The following is a 15,804-nucleotide window of genomic DNA, read 5'->3' as shown; positions in this document are numbered from 1 at the left end:
AACAAGCAAAGTCAACTGGGCTACTTATCAACATTAGTCAGCAATAGTAGACAGGCATTAAGGTCAGTGCAGAATTGGAGATTTTGCGAGTCATTTGTAAAGACCAAAAAAAAGGAAACATTTATCAATTAAGGACCAGGCTGACAAACACAAAATTGTTTGGCTGAAACAACCAACACTGATTTATGTTTCTATACAAACCATCATTGTTAATTTAAAAGATGTAACTTAGTTAAAATTAAAAAATACTTTATTAATCCCAAAGGGAAAAAAAATGTTGAAACTCATTATCTATGTATCTTCAGAGTTGTTGTAAATGCTGATGGCTTTGGGCAGGAAGGACGTCCTGTAGCAGTCTGTCTTACAGATAATCTAAAGAAACCTCTTACTGAAGGCACCATGTTCTATGACAGTGCCATGAAGAGGATGTGCAGGGTTGTACATTTCTTTTTATGAAGAATCCATCTTTGTTGTTTGACAGTCATCCCCAGCACAGAAAATGTGAATATTTGTAGATCAGTTCTCAGAGATTTGCTAATGACCTAATTATTCTATTCAGGTGTGGTGCAGCAGAGGCACATCTAAAAGTTGCAGGACTGGAGTTTGAGATCCCTGGTCTATATGTTGCTTTGAAAATGCAGTTTAAGTCATCAAGAAAACAGTATTAGTTTTAACTCAAAAATTTAAGTGTAGAAGCTGATTTAACAAGAAGAGACAAGTGGTCTAAACATCATTTCTTAAGTTCATTAATTCACAGCATACAAGAGTCAAATTAATGTAACACACGTCCATCTCACTCACGGTGCAGCACAGGATACAAAAACATGTCGCTAAGCACTCTGGGAAATAGTTCCCACTCCTGTCTTTTTTGTCTTTCAGTTTTTTTAAGTGCTAACCTAAAAACTCTGCTTTATTCAACTCTTGTAGGTTTGACAAAATTAATAAAAAGTTAACACAACTTACTCCTGTAAGTTTATCTTTCTCAAACTCACAGATTTATGTTCAAAATCTAAAACTCGCTAAATTTATTTGACTTAAAGAGTAGAAGCTACATGCAAATAATTGCAGCTCAAATGTTTAACAGTATATATGTAACAGTCACACTGGAACCAGGAGCTGCACCAGTTTCTTCCTATGTATGACAAAGTGTGGGACACACTCAACCAGCGGGCACAACATGCATGGTCAGATCCCTGCAGCCAGCAGTGCAGTTAGGCAGCTCACTCAGATCTCTGTGAAAGCAAAAAAAAAACAAGAGTTGTTTTTTTGTATTTCCTGTGGGGAATTTATTATACTGTTCAACATAAAAAAAAAAAAAACATTTAAAAACATATTTAGTTGTGATTAAAATGTCATCTATAATCAACCACTGAAAAGTATGTGGACTTTCTCCATTTCTTTCAAATATTGCTTTCCAAGTCTAGATGATTTCATCATAATGCTGCAGAATTAAACTAGGCCATGCAATGACAGTGCAATGAGATCAGTAGTTCTGTATGCTATTTCATGTAAGAAGTGGGAGAGCCAAAATGTTTCTGTTTATGTTTATAGCTAAGTAGTTTCCTCACATGTGCATTTGGCTCAGAGGGGAGGAAGAGTTGGCTTCTATTGAAACGAAGGCAGCGTGTCTGGCGATTCACTGAATGCTTCACTGTTAGAACAAGAAAGAACAGCTACACTGACAGCTTCACACTTCAGTCATCACGCTTATGTAGAGCATTTTTCTCCCTATAAAAAAATGTTATGTATAAACATAATCACATTATGTTTATACATAATGTGTATAAACATAATGTTTATACACATTATATACATAATGTGATTGAATTCAGGCCAGAGTTTGTATGTTCTCTCCAGGTACTCCAGCTTCCTCTCACAGTCCAAAAACATAACTAACTACGTTTTCATGATGCATTTTCTCAAATATTTCTGTAAATTCTGTTAATGTAAAAAAAACAAAAAAAACCCACATAATTTTGCAATTGCACTGTTTCCATAAAATCAGAAATGAACCAAAAATCACACATGAATCAACTTGCTAAGTCATTAAAATCATGGTGGAGACATGAAAACATTCACATGCAATATATTCATATTTCAGCCATGTGGCTAGAGCTCATCATCTATTAGCAAATCAGAGAATACATCGGCATCTTATTCAGGCGTTGGAGTGACAAGCCCCGTCTATATGCGAGTGGCTATGTATATGTAGAGCTTTGGGGAAATTGCAGTTAATGATTTTACAGAACTATGGATTCATGACGTTGGAATGACACAGAACTTTTTATTAGCTGTGTGACGCTGTGAGAGCTCTGCTGGGGCCAGAAAAAAACAAAAACAAAGCATCATCCTCCTACTGCTTCCTGTCATCTTCCTTGTTGTTTTTGCCAGTAGTAACATCATGTTGAGACGTGTGATGCTTAAAAAGTGTTTGCAGTTTTGCAAAATACATCTATTTTGATATGGCTGAAAAAACATCATAGTGTGAAAACTTTTCATTGAAAAACATTGTTTTTTTTTAAATTGGCTTTTTTAACTGCTTTCAAATTGATTATTGTCATTTCTATTTGTGCGGTTTTATGGTTAATGGAAACGGAGCAAATGCTCCACAAAAGACTGTCTCTATTACACTGAAAAAACTAACCTATAGAATTTACCTAATAAATCTGAGGTAACAATTTGCATCGACTCTTTTGGGGTCGATTCAATTCCATATATTGAGTATAAAATAACTGAACAAAAATATATAAAAATACTTAAAGAAATTGGGTAAAATTTACCTCATACTTATGTACATATTCAACAGCTACTTACTCAGTTAAATTAGGTAAAACTATGTCTTGTTTGCTAGTAGGTAATACCTGATAATTACAAATCAAAGTTAATTAAAATCAGTTAATAACCATTACTTATTCAGAGAAGGTAAGATGTACCCCCAAAAAAGACATTCAGATTGTACACCTTCTCAATGTTTTTAATCCATAAAGTCATCAAAAACAAAAACACAGAATAAACTGCAGCACAACAGTGTCACACAACATTTCAAATAATGAACCTGCGTTATAACCTAACAACTTCAAATGTTGTTTCAGTAACGTTGGACAATAAAACATATCCCTGTTTTAGGACATCCAGACTGCTCAATAAGAAAGGAGTAGATCAGAGAAAAGGAGAAGTGAGGTGATCAGAGCAGGGGTGCAAGGGATGTCCAATCATATAAAGATTTTCTTGTATCTAAACTCTTACTTGTGTTTCTTCGGCCTCACACAACAGTGACTGAGCAAATCTGCAGGTGTATTTATACACAACAAATAACTGAAATGCCTTGTTTATATGCAGCAATAATACACTAAATTATCCAAAAAATGAATAAAGTGCAGTACACAGCTTCACACAACATTTCAATGAATAAACCCGTTTTATAACTCACTAAGCTAACAGCTTCAAATGTTCTCTTTATAATTAGTCAATGCAAACAACAGTTTCAGAGGCCCCTTATTCTATTTTAAAAGCCACAAAACCCACACACAAACTCTACAAGATTGCTTCTGTGTGTGTACAATATCAAACATCTGGATAAAGACAGATCAGAAAATCAACATTCTTTAGTTTCTGTGCTTGCTCTCACTCTCAGAGATAGGATGAGAATAAAAGAAACAAACAAATGGGGAGGGAACGAGGATGAGTTCAAAATTCTTCAGGATTCACTCAGTGGTATTGACCAGACTGGCCAGTTTCTATTGCTTTTCCATTTCTGTCAATGTGGAGAAATCAGAGAACAATGGAGTGGGCTGAGAGAGGCTGCAACATACTTATGTATCCATCTGTACATATATTTCTGTGTCTGTGTGTGGAGCAGAGGAGGAAAGAGAACAAAAATATAAAACTATACTTCATTAAAACTCTCTGTCCAGACAAAAGATCCTCTTGGAACAAGAGGGGAAATGTATGTCTATTGCATGAGCTTGTTTTTGAGGCTGTGGATCTTCTTCAGTAGTTTTGCACCATCAAGTTCCAAAACAAGTTTTTGAAAAGCTTCAAATGTGTTCTTGAGCTGCTTTGCATAGTCAAGGTTGAGGGCACATATCAAGTGAACAAGATGGCGGCGCGTGTAGACGCTGCGGCTCGGAGCTCCCGTGTTTTCGTTTTTTTTAGCCTGTTTTTATTGATGTCTTCGCTCAACACACTACTGGAAGCCGTTACAACTTACAGCAGATTAGAACTGTGGGACATAGGAACACAGTTTGGACTTCACACACCCACCAAGCTGGACTTTATTCCTCCAGAGCTGCTACGAACACCTGGGACTATGATCATTCCCCCCCTGCTGCCAAGGCGACGGAGGAGGCAGCGCAAACAAAAGAGGGGTAAGAGAGCCGGCGTGCGTGCTAGGCTACAAGCTAGCCCTCATAAACCGGCCCTCCCCAGCCTCTTCCTCGCCAATGCCAGGTCCCTCGTCAACAAAATCGACGAGATGCGACTCCGGATTACTTCTCGCCGGATGGACAGCTGTGTGACTGTTGTCACAGAGACCTGGCTGGATGACAACATCCCGGACGCAGCGGTGGAGATAACGGGGCGCGCTCTGTTCCGGGCGGATCGGACTGCAGCTTCGGGTAAGGGCAGAGGCGGAGGTTTGGCATTGTATGTACACAATGCCTGGTGTACAGCCACACACTCTGTCGGAACATTCTGCTCTCCTGACTTGGAATATCTGGCGGTGAAATGCAGACCCTTCAAGTTGGTGAGAGAACTCTCGTCCATTGTGATCGTGGCCGTCTACATACCACCGAGGGCTAATGCTAAGCTAGCATTAGAGGAGCTGTACTGCCTGATCAGCGTGCAGATGAACTCCAACCCGGAGGCGGCCGTGATTGTGGCGGGGGACTTCAATCACGTGGAACTGAAGGCTGTGTTTCCCAAATTCCACAAATCCATAAACTTTCCCACCAGAGACAATAACATTTTGGACCAGGTCTACTGCAATATCCCCGGAGCCTACAAGGCTGTAGCAGCTCCACATCTGGGCATGTCTGACCACATCTCAGTGGAGCTGATTCCTGTCTACAAGCCTCTGGCCTGCAGAACTAAGCCGACCACCAGAATAGTTCAGGTCTGGACTGAGGAGGCCTCCTCTGCACTTCAGGACTGCTTTGAGCATACAGACTGGAGTGTGTTCAGGGACGGCGCAGACTTGGAGGAATACTCATCGTCCGTTCTGTCCTATGTTCAGTTCTGCACCGACGCTGTCCTCCCTGTTAAGACCATAAAAGTGTTTCCAAACCAGAAACCATGGCTGGACAGCACAGTACGGGCCCTGCTGAAAGCCCGGGATGCTGCCTACAGGTCTGGAGACAGGTTGGCTTATAGCAGGGCCCGGTCGGAACTGAAAAAAGGTATTAAGCAGGCCAAGCTCCAGTACAAACAGCAGATTGAGGAACATTTCATCAACAACAACCCCCGAAGCATGTGGAGAGGCATTAGAACCATGACGGACTACAAACACAGCACTCAGCTGACCAGCCGCTCCTCCACCCTGCCTGACACCTTAAACAGTTTCTTTGCCCGCTTTGACACGGCGGGCAGCAGAGAAGCCGTACATCTACCCCAACTGGAAGAGCAGCACCAGCCCCTCGTCTTACAGAAGCATCAGGTGACGTCCACCCTGAGGAGGATCAACACCCACAAAGCTCCAGGACCAGACAAGGTGTCAGGCCAGACGCTGAAAACCTGCGCCGACCAGCTGGCAGGAGTGTTTCTGGACATTTTCAATCTGTCCCTGCAGCTCGCCATGGTTCCTGAGTGCCTCAAGTCTTCCACCATCATCCCTGTACCGAAGAAGAGGTCCATCACCAGCCTGAACGATTACCGGCCCGTCGCTCTGACCCCGGTGATCATGAAGTGCTTTGAGAGGATTCTTCTGAGGTACATCAGAGACTTCATCCCCGCAAACCTGGACAGCCTTCAGTTCGCCTACAGAGCGAACCGGTCAACAGAGGATGCTGTCTCCATCACTCTGCACACAGCCCTGACCCATCTGCAGCATCCCAACACCTACGTCAGGATGCTATTTGTAGACTTCAGCTCAGCATTTAATACCGTCATCCCAGACAAGCTGGTGCTGAAGCTACTCGAGGTGGGGCTGCCCGCTTCACTGTGCCACTGGATCAGAGACTTCCTCACCAACAGGCCTCAGGTGGTGAGAATAAGTGGCTCAACATCGTCCCCACTGGTCCTCAACACAGGCACGCCGCAGGGCTGTGTGCTCAGCCCAGCTCTCTTCACCCTGTTTACACACGACTGCGTGGCCATCCACCCCACCAACACAGTCGTGAAGTACGCGGACGACACAACAGTAGTGGGTCTCATTTCAGACAACAACGAGACCCACTACAGAGAGGAGATTCTGCAGCTCACTCAGTGGTGTTCAGCCAACAACTTGGTGCTGAACACAGGGAAGACCAAGGAGGTAATTGTGGATTACAGAAGGTCCAGGAAGACGGATCACACTCCCCTTCTCATAGATGGAGAAGTGGTGGAACGTGTGGACAACATCAAGTTCCTGGGCCTCCACATCACTTCTGACCTCTCCTGGAACACAAACACCTCCCACCTGGTGAAGAAAGCACAACAAAGGCTCTTCTTCCTCAGGAAACTGAGACGGGCTGGACTTTCCTCACGGCTGCTCGTGAACTTTTACAGGGCGATGATCGAGAGCATCCTCTGCCTCAACATGACTGTGTGGTATGGTAGCTGCACAGCACTGGAGAGGAAACAACTGACACGGGTGGTGAGAACAGCACAAGGCATTGTGGGATGCCCCCTCCCAGACCTGGACTCCATTTACACAGACCGGGTCAAGAAGAGAGCTGGATCCATAGCGATGGATTCCAGCCACCCGGGCCACAGACTGTTTGTGCCGCTGCCATCAGGCAAGCGGTACAGGAATATACGGACTACAACAAATAGACTGAGAAACAGTTTCTTCCCCACAGCCGTCAGAGCCATTACTCCCTGCCGCCCCCCCTCCCACACATATCATAACCTCGCAGTCACACATACATATCCCCCACCCCCACACAGCCATATTGTTCTGCACTTTGCACTGTCACATTATCTGTACTTTGCCATAATTGGACCTGCTGCTACTTCTTTGGTGTGGTTGAGTGCCTTTAGTTAATTTAGTTGTATATATTGTTATTATTATTATTGTGTGTTTACTTATTTATACTGTATATATTTGACCTTTTGCACGGGAGCTGCAATGGAAATTTCGTTGAATTCTGTTCAATGACAATAAATGCTATCTAATAATCTAATCCCATCAGCAGTACACATGCCTTTGTTCGGCTTCCACATCTTTCCATCACTTGGTTTCCCTCAATCACAATCGACACATCTAATGGATCCTCCTCAGCCATGATGTTGTGCATCATGATCACCTTCAATGTTTTGTGTCTGTAGTCCTCACATTCCTACATGTTAAAAAGAAAGAAACAAAAAAGATACACATTTTTAATTTTAATGAAGATGCTGTTTCAATACGTTTCAACTTATCTAAAGGAGAGCAGATGTTCAGCAGAACCTGTGTTTCAGCAGGTCTAATCTTTTTGATGTTGTGAAGTTGCACAACTTGCATTTCCAGTTCATTTTCCCATAACTGAGGTGTTTGGTTAAGGTAACTACACCTTTAAGGTCAATGTTATTTATTTTATTTAGCAAACTTGCATACCTGTACAGAATACACTGGGTGTGGGGACGTGGGAGAGTCTGTCAGCCCTAGAAGCAGAGTGGTCTATCAGTGAGTCCCTGCTTGTGGAGGACAGACAAGAGGAACTGAAGAGAGGGCAAATACTGAGTGTCCACATACAAAGACTCTGGCTGCAACAGAAATAAGAGAAAAAGAAATGATCAGACATGTACCTGGGAGAAGAAATATATAAGGGCTAATGTATAGTTCAGAGGTTATTACCTTCATGTTAGCCTCATGAACAACCTCATAAACAAGAGATTATGGGGCCCAGAATTGTGATGCCGCAGAGACGAGAGCTGTGACACCGAGTCCAAGGTTCTGATTATGCAGGTTTGGTTTTAAACCATGATGTGGAATTGACCCTCCACTCTCCCTTTAACAACCAACAAGTTACAAGTCATTTATCTAACATCACAATTAGTCTGAGGCTCTTTAATGAAGGTAGAAACTAAACATAAGGTAAATATTTTGCATAGTTTCTCTGTGCTCCTCTGATCAGAGCGGTCTGTCTGTTTTTTCTGACAAGGGTCTGTTGTGCAGAAATAACTGTACTTACCTCACTAAAATAAAGGCAATGCAATTGCATAGATTAATATTCATTCTTCATAGAATTAGCTTCATAGATCATATTCATAGATGTAATATGCTTCATAAACAATATTACAAGATTCTGAAAACATTTATTAAGCACTGACGTTTTAACAATACCCAATATAATATAAAATCAATTCTAAAATGTTTTACTTGAACACACAATTCCTTTAAAAAATTAGGTGCAGCTTACACCCACCCAGTGCTGTTTACACCCACTGTGTAAACAGTGGGTGTTTACACACATAAAGATTTGGATACAGTGGTACTTTGTTTTCATTTTACAACATGTTTGTTTCCACTCTGGTCCACATCCAGCACGCTGGATGAGCGTCCTGTTTCCATGACGACTGACCGGAAAAGACGTGCGAGACGTCATCTTTACATGAGTCTTCATGAGATTGTAAAAATAAAACATTGAGAAGTAATGCTAAACTTTAACAACAGAGACACACGTACGCAGGCATGCAGGTAATCTGGAGATCGGATCATTTTGTTTTTAAACGGACGGCGGCGGAGACCGACTCTAGCAGCCATGTTAAGGGAGCTAACGGAGCTAACAGGCAAACAACAGAAAACACGTCAGTCATTTCATATGTTGGCGACATGTTAGTATAGTAGTTCTCGGCCTTTTGGCTAAGACAGCGGCCCCCTCCTTTGGGTGGTGATAGCGGTAGTCTTTGTGACTTGGCTGTTACCACTGATTTAGAGGTTCAGTAAATTTTGTCCCCAGTTAAGATATTGACCACTAAGTAGTGGAAAATATCTTTTACCTTTTATTTGTATTTATTGGTGTTTCTTAACTATTTATTGGTTTTAGTAAAGGTTTTAAACCTTTAACTGGTGGTGCCTCCACCATGGCGGCTAGCAATGCCGGCATGCGGAGGCACCACAGTGTTTGATTTTTATTTAAGGAAAAAGAAGAAGAAAATAGAATACCGAGATTGGACTTTTCCAGGAAGCTGATTCAACAGGTACTGAAGTTTCGGCCAGATGACCTGAATTGTATCCTTACCCTGCCTTTCAATAAGGGATATGATGCATGTTTTTGCTCTGCCGCACTTCTCAAGGAATTTTGGACACGGTTTGAAAATGCTAAGACCCAGTTTTCAGTATTTGACGTCGAGAAACTGACTGACAACTCCCTGAAAACGGTGATTGTCAGGACGTTCAATGAGACTGTCAGTGCTGATGATATCTGTATGTGGCTGGGTAGATACTGCACTGTGAGAGGCCAGGCTATGAAGGTGCGGGATGTGGACGGCATCTGGAACTGTGCTTGGCGGGTCCCCATTAAACAATGGGAAGACCCCCAAGGCTTCCAGGGCCTGAAGCATCTCCCCTCAATGATAGTCCTGGGGGAGAACAGAGGCTACATTCACTATTAAGGCCAACCCAAACTGTGCCGGAAGTGCGGCGAGCATGGTCATCTGGCCGAAACTTGTGAAAAAGTTTTCTGCGGTAAATGTCGAGAAGTGGGACACACTTTTGATGAATGTACGAACGGGCGGAAATGTAATTTGTGTGGTGGACAAGATCATTTGTTCAGAGACTGTCCAAAATCGTTTGCGAATAAATTGAAAAAAGGAAAAGAGACGCTAACGGAAACGGCTAATGAGCAAGTGGACGCAGCTGGGTCGGAAAATTCAAATCTCCCGCCAGGTCCTCTGATTGGAGGAGAGGAGGAGAGGGCGGGAAGCGGGGAGGGGAAGGAAGCCCCCCCCCCCAGACCGAAACATCCAGTGAGGGGGGGGGAGATGCTAACCGAAGGCGGAGCTAGCTCAGACTCTGAGGAAGAACAGACTGACAGCAGCGATGATGCCCCCCTCCCCGACGCCCAGCTGGCTAAGAGGCCGGCATCTGAGTCACCTCCCAACCTTACCCCCAAGGTAGGGAAGAGAGGAAGGCTGGAGGAACTCTTCGGTTCTTTCGGAGAGGAATCCAGAGCCTTCCTCGCTGGCTCATCCAATGAGGTCTCGTTCCTAGACTTTGCTCACCAATTAACCCCGAAGGACCCAAATAAGGTAACGGCTTTAGAAAGACGGCCGACACCGAGAGTCTGAAGGGGGAATGGAGCTCCAACCCGACCTGCACCACCATGTGGGAAGGAAGAGCTCTATTCACAGGACAGTCTCTGAACCCACCGTTGTTTTAATGACCGCCCGTTTTTTTAACATGGGTTTAAATTTGTCTTATCTTGTTTTTTAATCCTTTAAAATGTTGTACTTGATTTTAGCCATCATACTCATGACTTTCACCTTCTCAACCATCAATGTTAGAAGTGTGAAGTCGCGAGTTAGAGCCCAGAGTGTTTTATCCTTTTTAACCTCCGTACAGTCAGATGTGTTTTTACTACAAGAATGTTCACTCCCGTTTTTAAAGAATTACACCCGGTGGCAGGACTTGTGGCCACGGCCGTCTATATGGAGCAGTTTAAATGGAAATAAAAATGACGGTGTAGCCATTTTAATAAACAACCCGCACATCTTGGTGAAGGGGAGCACCGTGGTGAGAGAGGGACGAGCACTTTTAGCAAATCTGACTTTCAATGGACAGGATTTTAACCTCTTAAATATTTATGGCTTTAATGACAAACACGACAGGTATGACTTTTTAGACAGAAAAAGAAACAGAAAATTAAAAATGATAAGAGATTTTAGAACCCCAGTAGCTTTTAACCTTTCTCTTACATATGCTTTTATTCGGAAATTTTTAGAACATTTTGGACTGGAAGGAGAGGAGAACAAGATTTTAACTAATCATCATTTTATTATTCCTGTTGTGCAGGACCGGGAACCAGTGACTCCAGTGCGCGGCCTCCTGTATGGAGACGCCTCCACCGTTTGGCGCAACGTGAGCCGTCCCGTCCTTCCAAACAAACTCCAGGACCTGTCATGGATGGTGGCTCATGGGATCCTGCCGGTCAGAGCCGTTATGCACTCCCGCAGCATGTCTGCAACGTCCATCTGCCCCCGACCCGGTTGTGGCGCGCCGGAGTCGGTGAGGCAACTGCTGTGGGAGTGCAGCGCTGCTGTGGACCTGTGGGCGAAAGCCGGCTCCTTGCAATTCCCACATTTGCCAGCAAGGGAGGTCCTTCATGTACAGCTAGCGCTGTACGGGGTGAGCCAGCAGAAAATGACTAAAAAGGACTTCGCTGTGAGGTGGCTCACCCCAGCCACCATCAAAGATGCCATTTGGACCTCCAGAAACTTCCTGGTGAGCAGGTGCAGGCAGATGCCCCCCGTGGCTGTGATCCGGATGGCAGCAGCAACAAGAGCAACATCAAGGGCTGCAGGTGGCGCGCCAAGGACACAGCCACGAAGAAGAATCGCCTCCGTGGACGAAGGAGCTGGCGTTACACGAGTAGAGGTCCAAGCAGCGGCGGCCTGGCTCTCCAGGTGAGGCAGGAGGGAAGGAGCGTCAGGGCGGGATCCCCTCTGAGCACCAGCGCTGTCTGGAAGGTCGAGACGGCTCCGGACTTGGGAAGGAGTCACCCCGGTCCTGCTCAACTTTTAACCCACAGAGTTTTTCTGTTTTATATTCTTGTTTTTAGCTTCTTTTAGCCTAAATTGATGAATTTGTAAGTTTCTTGAAAAATTTCTGGATAATTGAAATAATGTAAATTTTTAAATGTTTACAGTAACAATAAAATTTTTCGAAAGAAAAAAAAAGTTAGTATAGTAGTATTTTAAGACGGGACTTCTCATGTGCGGCGAAAATACACAAATGAATTGTTCCTCATTGACAGCAGTGTATTTACTGCCTGTGTCTTGGTGCAGCGTGATGTGGGAGCAGAGACCTGCAGATATTTAATGACCATTATACCTTAACCACTCGGCAAAAGCTGAACTATCCCCTTTACAGTCTATGTGTTGCCTAAACATCCGCCCATTCAATATATTAGAAAAAGCTGGCGTTGATTAGTTTCTAACCTTAAAACCAGCGGTCAGACACAGTCATGCATGTTGGCTAATCTTGTAAAAAGCACACCGCGAACACATTTCATTGCAACTTACCTGCAGTTGCCATGGTGGCGCCAGGGACAGATTCAAACTTTGATTTCAAGTAATGGCATGTTACACAGATGAACATCGATATTACACTTCACTTATGTGAAGTGTAATATCTCATTTCAAATATTACAATTTGCCTTTGCGCTATTATTCACAGCACCCCTATGTAAATAGCTTACCTTTAGCTCACGGTTCGATGGCAGAGAGGATGCAGACTTCCCAGTCCCGCTCATTCAAAAACGCGGTCTGACTAATGCACAACTTTGGAGCACGGACTTAAGATTTAGGGGTATATTTTACTGTATTTTCCTATGTAATGGTTTTTAATGTTAACGAGTGGGTAGCATGTGTATAATTTACCCATTATTTTATAATTCCTTGGCTGACTGAAAAAAATTAATTTTATATAATTTGTATAGATCATATACAAATCATATACACTCTCCAAAATCACTTTTTTTCAGTGTAGTTGTGCTTTGTTTCAGCTTATTTGTCTGTAGGCTGCACTGAAAAATAATTCTAAAACTGACCAATAAATGGCAGCCTTAATCATTCCATGAACAGCAGCGCAGGTGTAGGATGTCTACGTTCTTGTTCTGCACCATTCATAATTTTATTAGCAGTATAAGCAACCAAAAAATATTAGATTTCAGCAAAAAAAAAAATGGAACTGAGCATCAAGACTTGATTTGTGAACATAGTAAGCTAAAATAGAAATGGTGAGCTATCTTTTGGCACAGTAAGCTGAGGGGAAAAAATAAAATAAATCCAAAATACAGAGAATGTTGCACTTCATAGTTCATTTCATTTGTTGTTTTGTTTATTCATTTTGGATCTTTAAAATGTTTTCTAGTTGCAGAGTTAAATATTCATTAGAATTATTTGAGAATCTACTCTTGTGTTATCTAGCCATTACCATAACAATACTTGACAATGGTCTCAAAATTGTCATGTTGGGTGCTAGACGGGTTACCCACATGCAAGAACACACTAAGAGAGGCGGTATGACCACAATTATATTTATTTGGGGAGAGGTAGTGGGGGGTTTGGGGAAACAGTCCTGGAACCTGGGAATGGAGGAAAACTGGTCGGACTGTAGGACAAAGGTGAAGTGAGACACGGGACAGATCTAAGGAAATAATTCCGAGAATCTTTCAGAGCGTGCTTACTTGAAGGCGGAGCTAAGTCTTGTCGGTGGCGGCGGCTGGAGAGATGGATTACCGTTGGAGAGCGAGCAGGTAAGCCCTGTAGCTGAAGAGGGGAGCGAGCTGACCTCCGAGCGGGGACTACGATGATTAGCTCCCGGGACATGAAGCGCCGGCAGGCCCAGTCTGTGGCGAGGCGCAGGGAAACCACGGGAAGGGACCAGGGAGGTGAGTACACGAGGGAGGGTAGCCGATTGGTAACACCAATGGCGTCGGGAGAAAAACCAAAGGGAAATCCAGACGGGAACGCCCTGTCCACCTCGAGGGGTCTCAGGATGGCCACGAGGAATCCTGACAGGAAGAACACAAGGAGCGATCAGAACACGAGATCAATCTTAGGAGGCTTTTCTCTAAGGAAAACGTCTACCAGATGAGGCAAACACTCAGGCACTGGAGTGTCAGCTAGGCGGTCCTTATGAAGCACCTCCGCAGCTCTCGAAAATTAGACACAGGTGCGTCTACAGGTTGGCCGCCACACTTCTCCAGGGGCTCCGCTCAATGGTGACATCTGGTGGCTGTGAAAGGAAATGGCAGCTTCCCAGAAAAGCCAGAACAGAACAGAAGAGGAAAAACAAAAGCAAAACAGGAAAAAGAACCCCAACCTAACAAAAATAACTATATTATTTATTGTCGCAATAACTTTGTTGATCATTTATCATTATTTATCATTATCTGGTAGTAGCAGCTTAGAGAAAAATTGTTCTTTTCTTTGCAACAATTTCTGCCTCTGGCATTGATACACTGATTCTTCCTCAGCACCACAGTGTTCTGGGCAAAAGGAAAGCTAATAAAAACACCATACTGTATGTTTACCACTTGTGTGAAAAACAGTCTGACTGGTGGGTGCTTTGTTCACACTGAGGACTCCAATTTATGCTACTGTGACGTTTGCGTATAACATTAATTGTAGAACAACCTTCATCAGTAGTGAAGCCTCTTCCTCCAAAATCTGTGTGGAGGAAGGGGCCAAAATCTCTCTGAAAACATCTTACAGGAAATGTGTAACGGCCAACTTATTTTTTTTTTACATTTTCTAAGGTTCCATCCACACAGGAGCATTTCTTATTCTGAAACCTGTAATCTGTTTCAAAAACTCTTCCAGACATGAAACACAGACAACATCCCCAAATGCTGCTTTTAACCCCAGACCTGAGTGGCGCTAAGCATGGAGTATGGGACAGGCGTACCTGCAGTTAGCGGTAAACACAAAAAGAAAACAACAATGGTGACCAACAAAGCTCGAGTGGAGTTTCTTTGCCCATTGTTTTGTCTTAATGAGCTTCTGCAGCAGTTGTAGCTGTGCCACAAACATGTAATCTACCATTGTTGTTGTTTGGGGTTGGGTCACTGTCACAATCATATGCGAGGGCTGCACTTTCCAAAAAAGCTAAAAGAAAACTGATCAGGATGTCTGAAAATGCAATTTCTAATTAAACATTAAAAACGTTGCCCCTTTTTTTAAAAAAAAACCTTCCCATGTGGCCCAACTTCTGCTGAAAGATCAAATGCTTCTTTGAAAGACAAAGAAACTACATTTATTAACACAAATTACTACTTTTTGAACAGAAGCTCATGCCCTGGTTGTGTATAAACTCTGGTTTTAAAATTCAAACCGTTAACACTTTACCTCTCATGCAAACTACTTTCACACCTTTCCTGTGACATTCATTTGATGTTGGTGGCATTATTTTTCCCTGGTTCAAAACTGGTTCCATTATTTTCACTCAGGCACACAACTGAGAGAAAATAGTCCCGTTTCCAGTGCCAGCTCATTGCAGATAGTTCACAGCAGGGTTGTTCGCTACACCGTCAGGGTCTTTATATTTAGTGCTCTGGCTCTTCTTGTTGGATTGTTTTGTGGAGTAGTTATTTGAGGACAAGAATTCATAAAAGAACATTTACTCCCTTCTAGCTTAATAAACCATTTTTGTGGTATTGTTCATCTAATACCCCAATCTAATCAGATGTAGTAACATACATGATGAGATGCTGAGGTATGCAGCAACCTTAGTGATACAGTGATAGTTGATTTATAAGATACACTTTGTTCGTTGCAGGTTGGACTGTATTGTAACTGCGTTAAATATTTATGATGTGACAGACAAATTATCATATCAGAAATAATAATTTCTGCATGTAATACTTTACTATTACCCTTTTATTTAGGCATTGTTTTCCAGACGCACCTACGGGTCGATCTGGCAGTTACTTTTACCTGTTTGTCTCAAAGACCAGGTACTGG

This window comes from Xiphophorus maculatus, chromosome 21, assembly GCF_002775205.1.
Source record: "Xiphophorus maculatus strain JP 163 A chromosome 21, X_maculatus-5.0-male, whole genome shotgun sequence".
Classification (NCBI taxonomy): Eukaryota; Metazoa; Chordata; class Actinopteri; order Cyprinodontiformes; family Poeciliidae; genus Xiphophorus; species Xiphophorus maculatus.
This window is presented reverse-complemented; position numbering follows the sequence as displayed.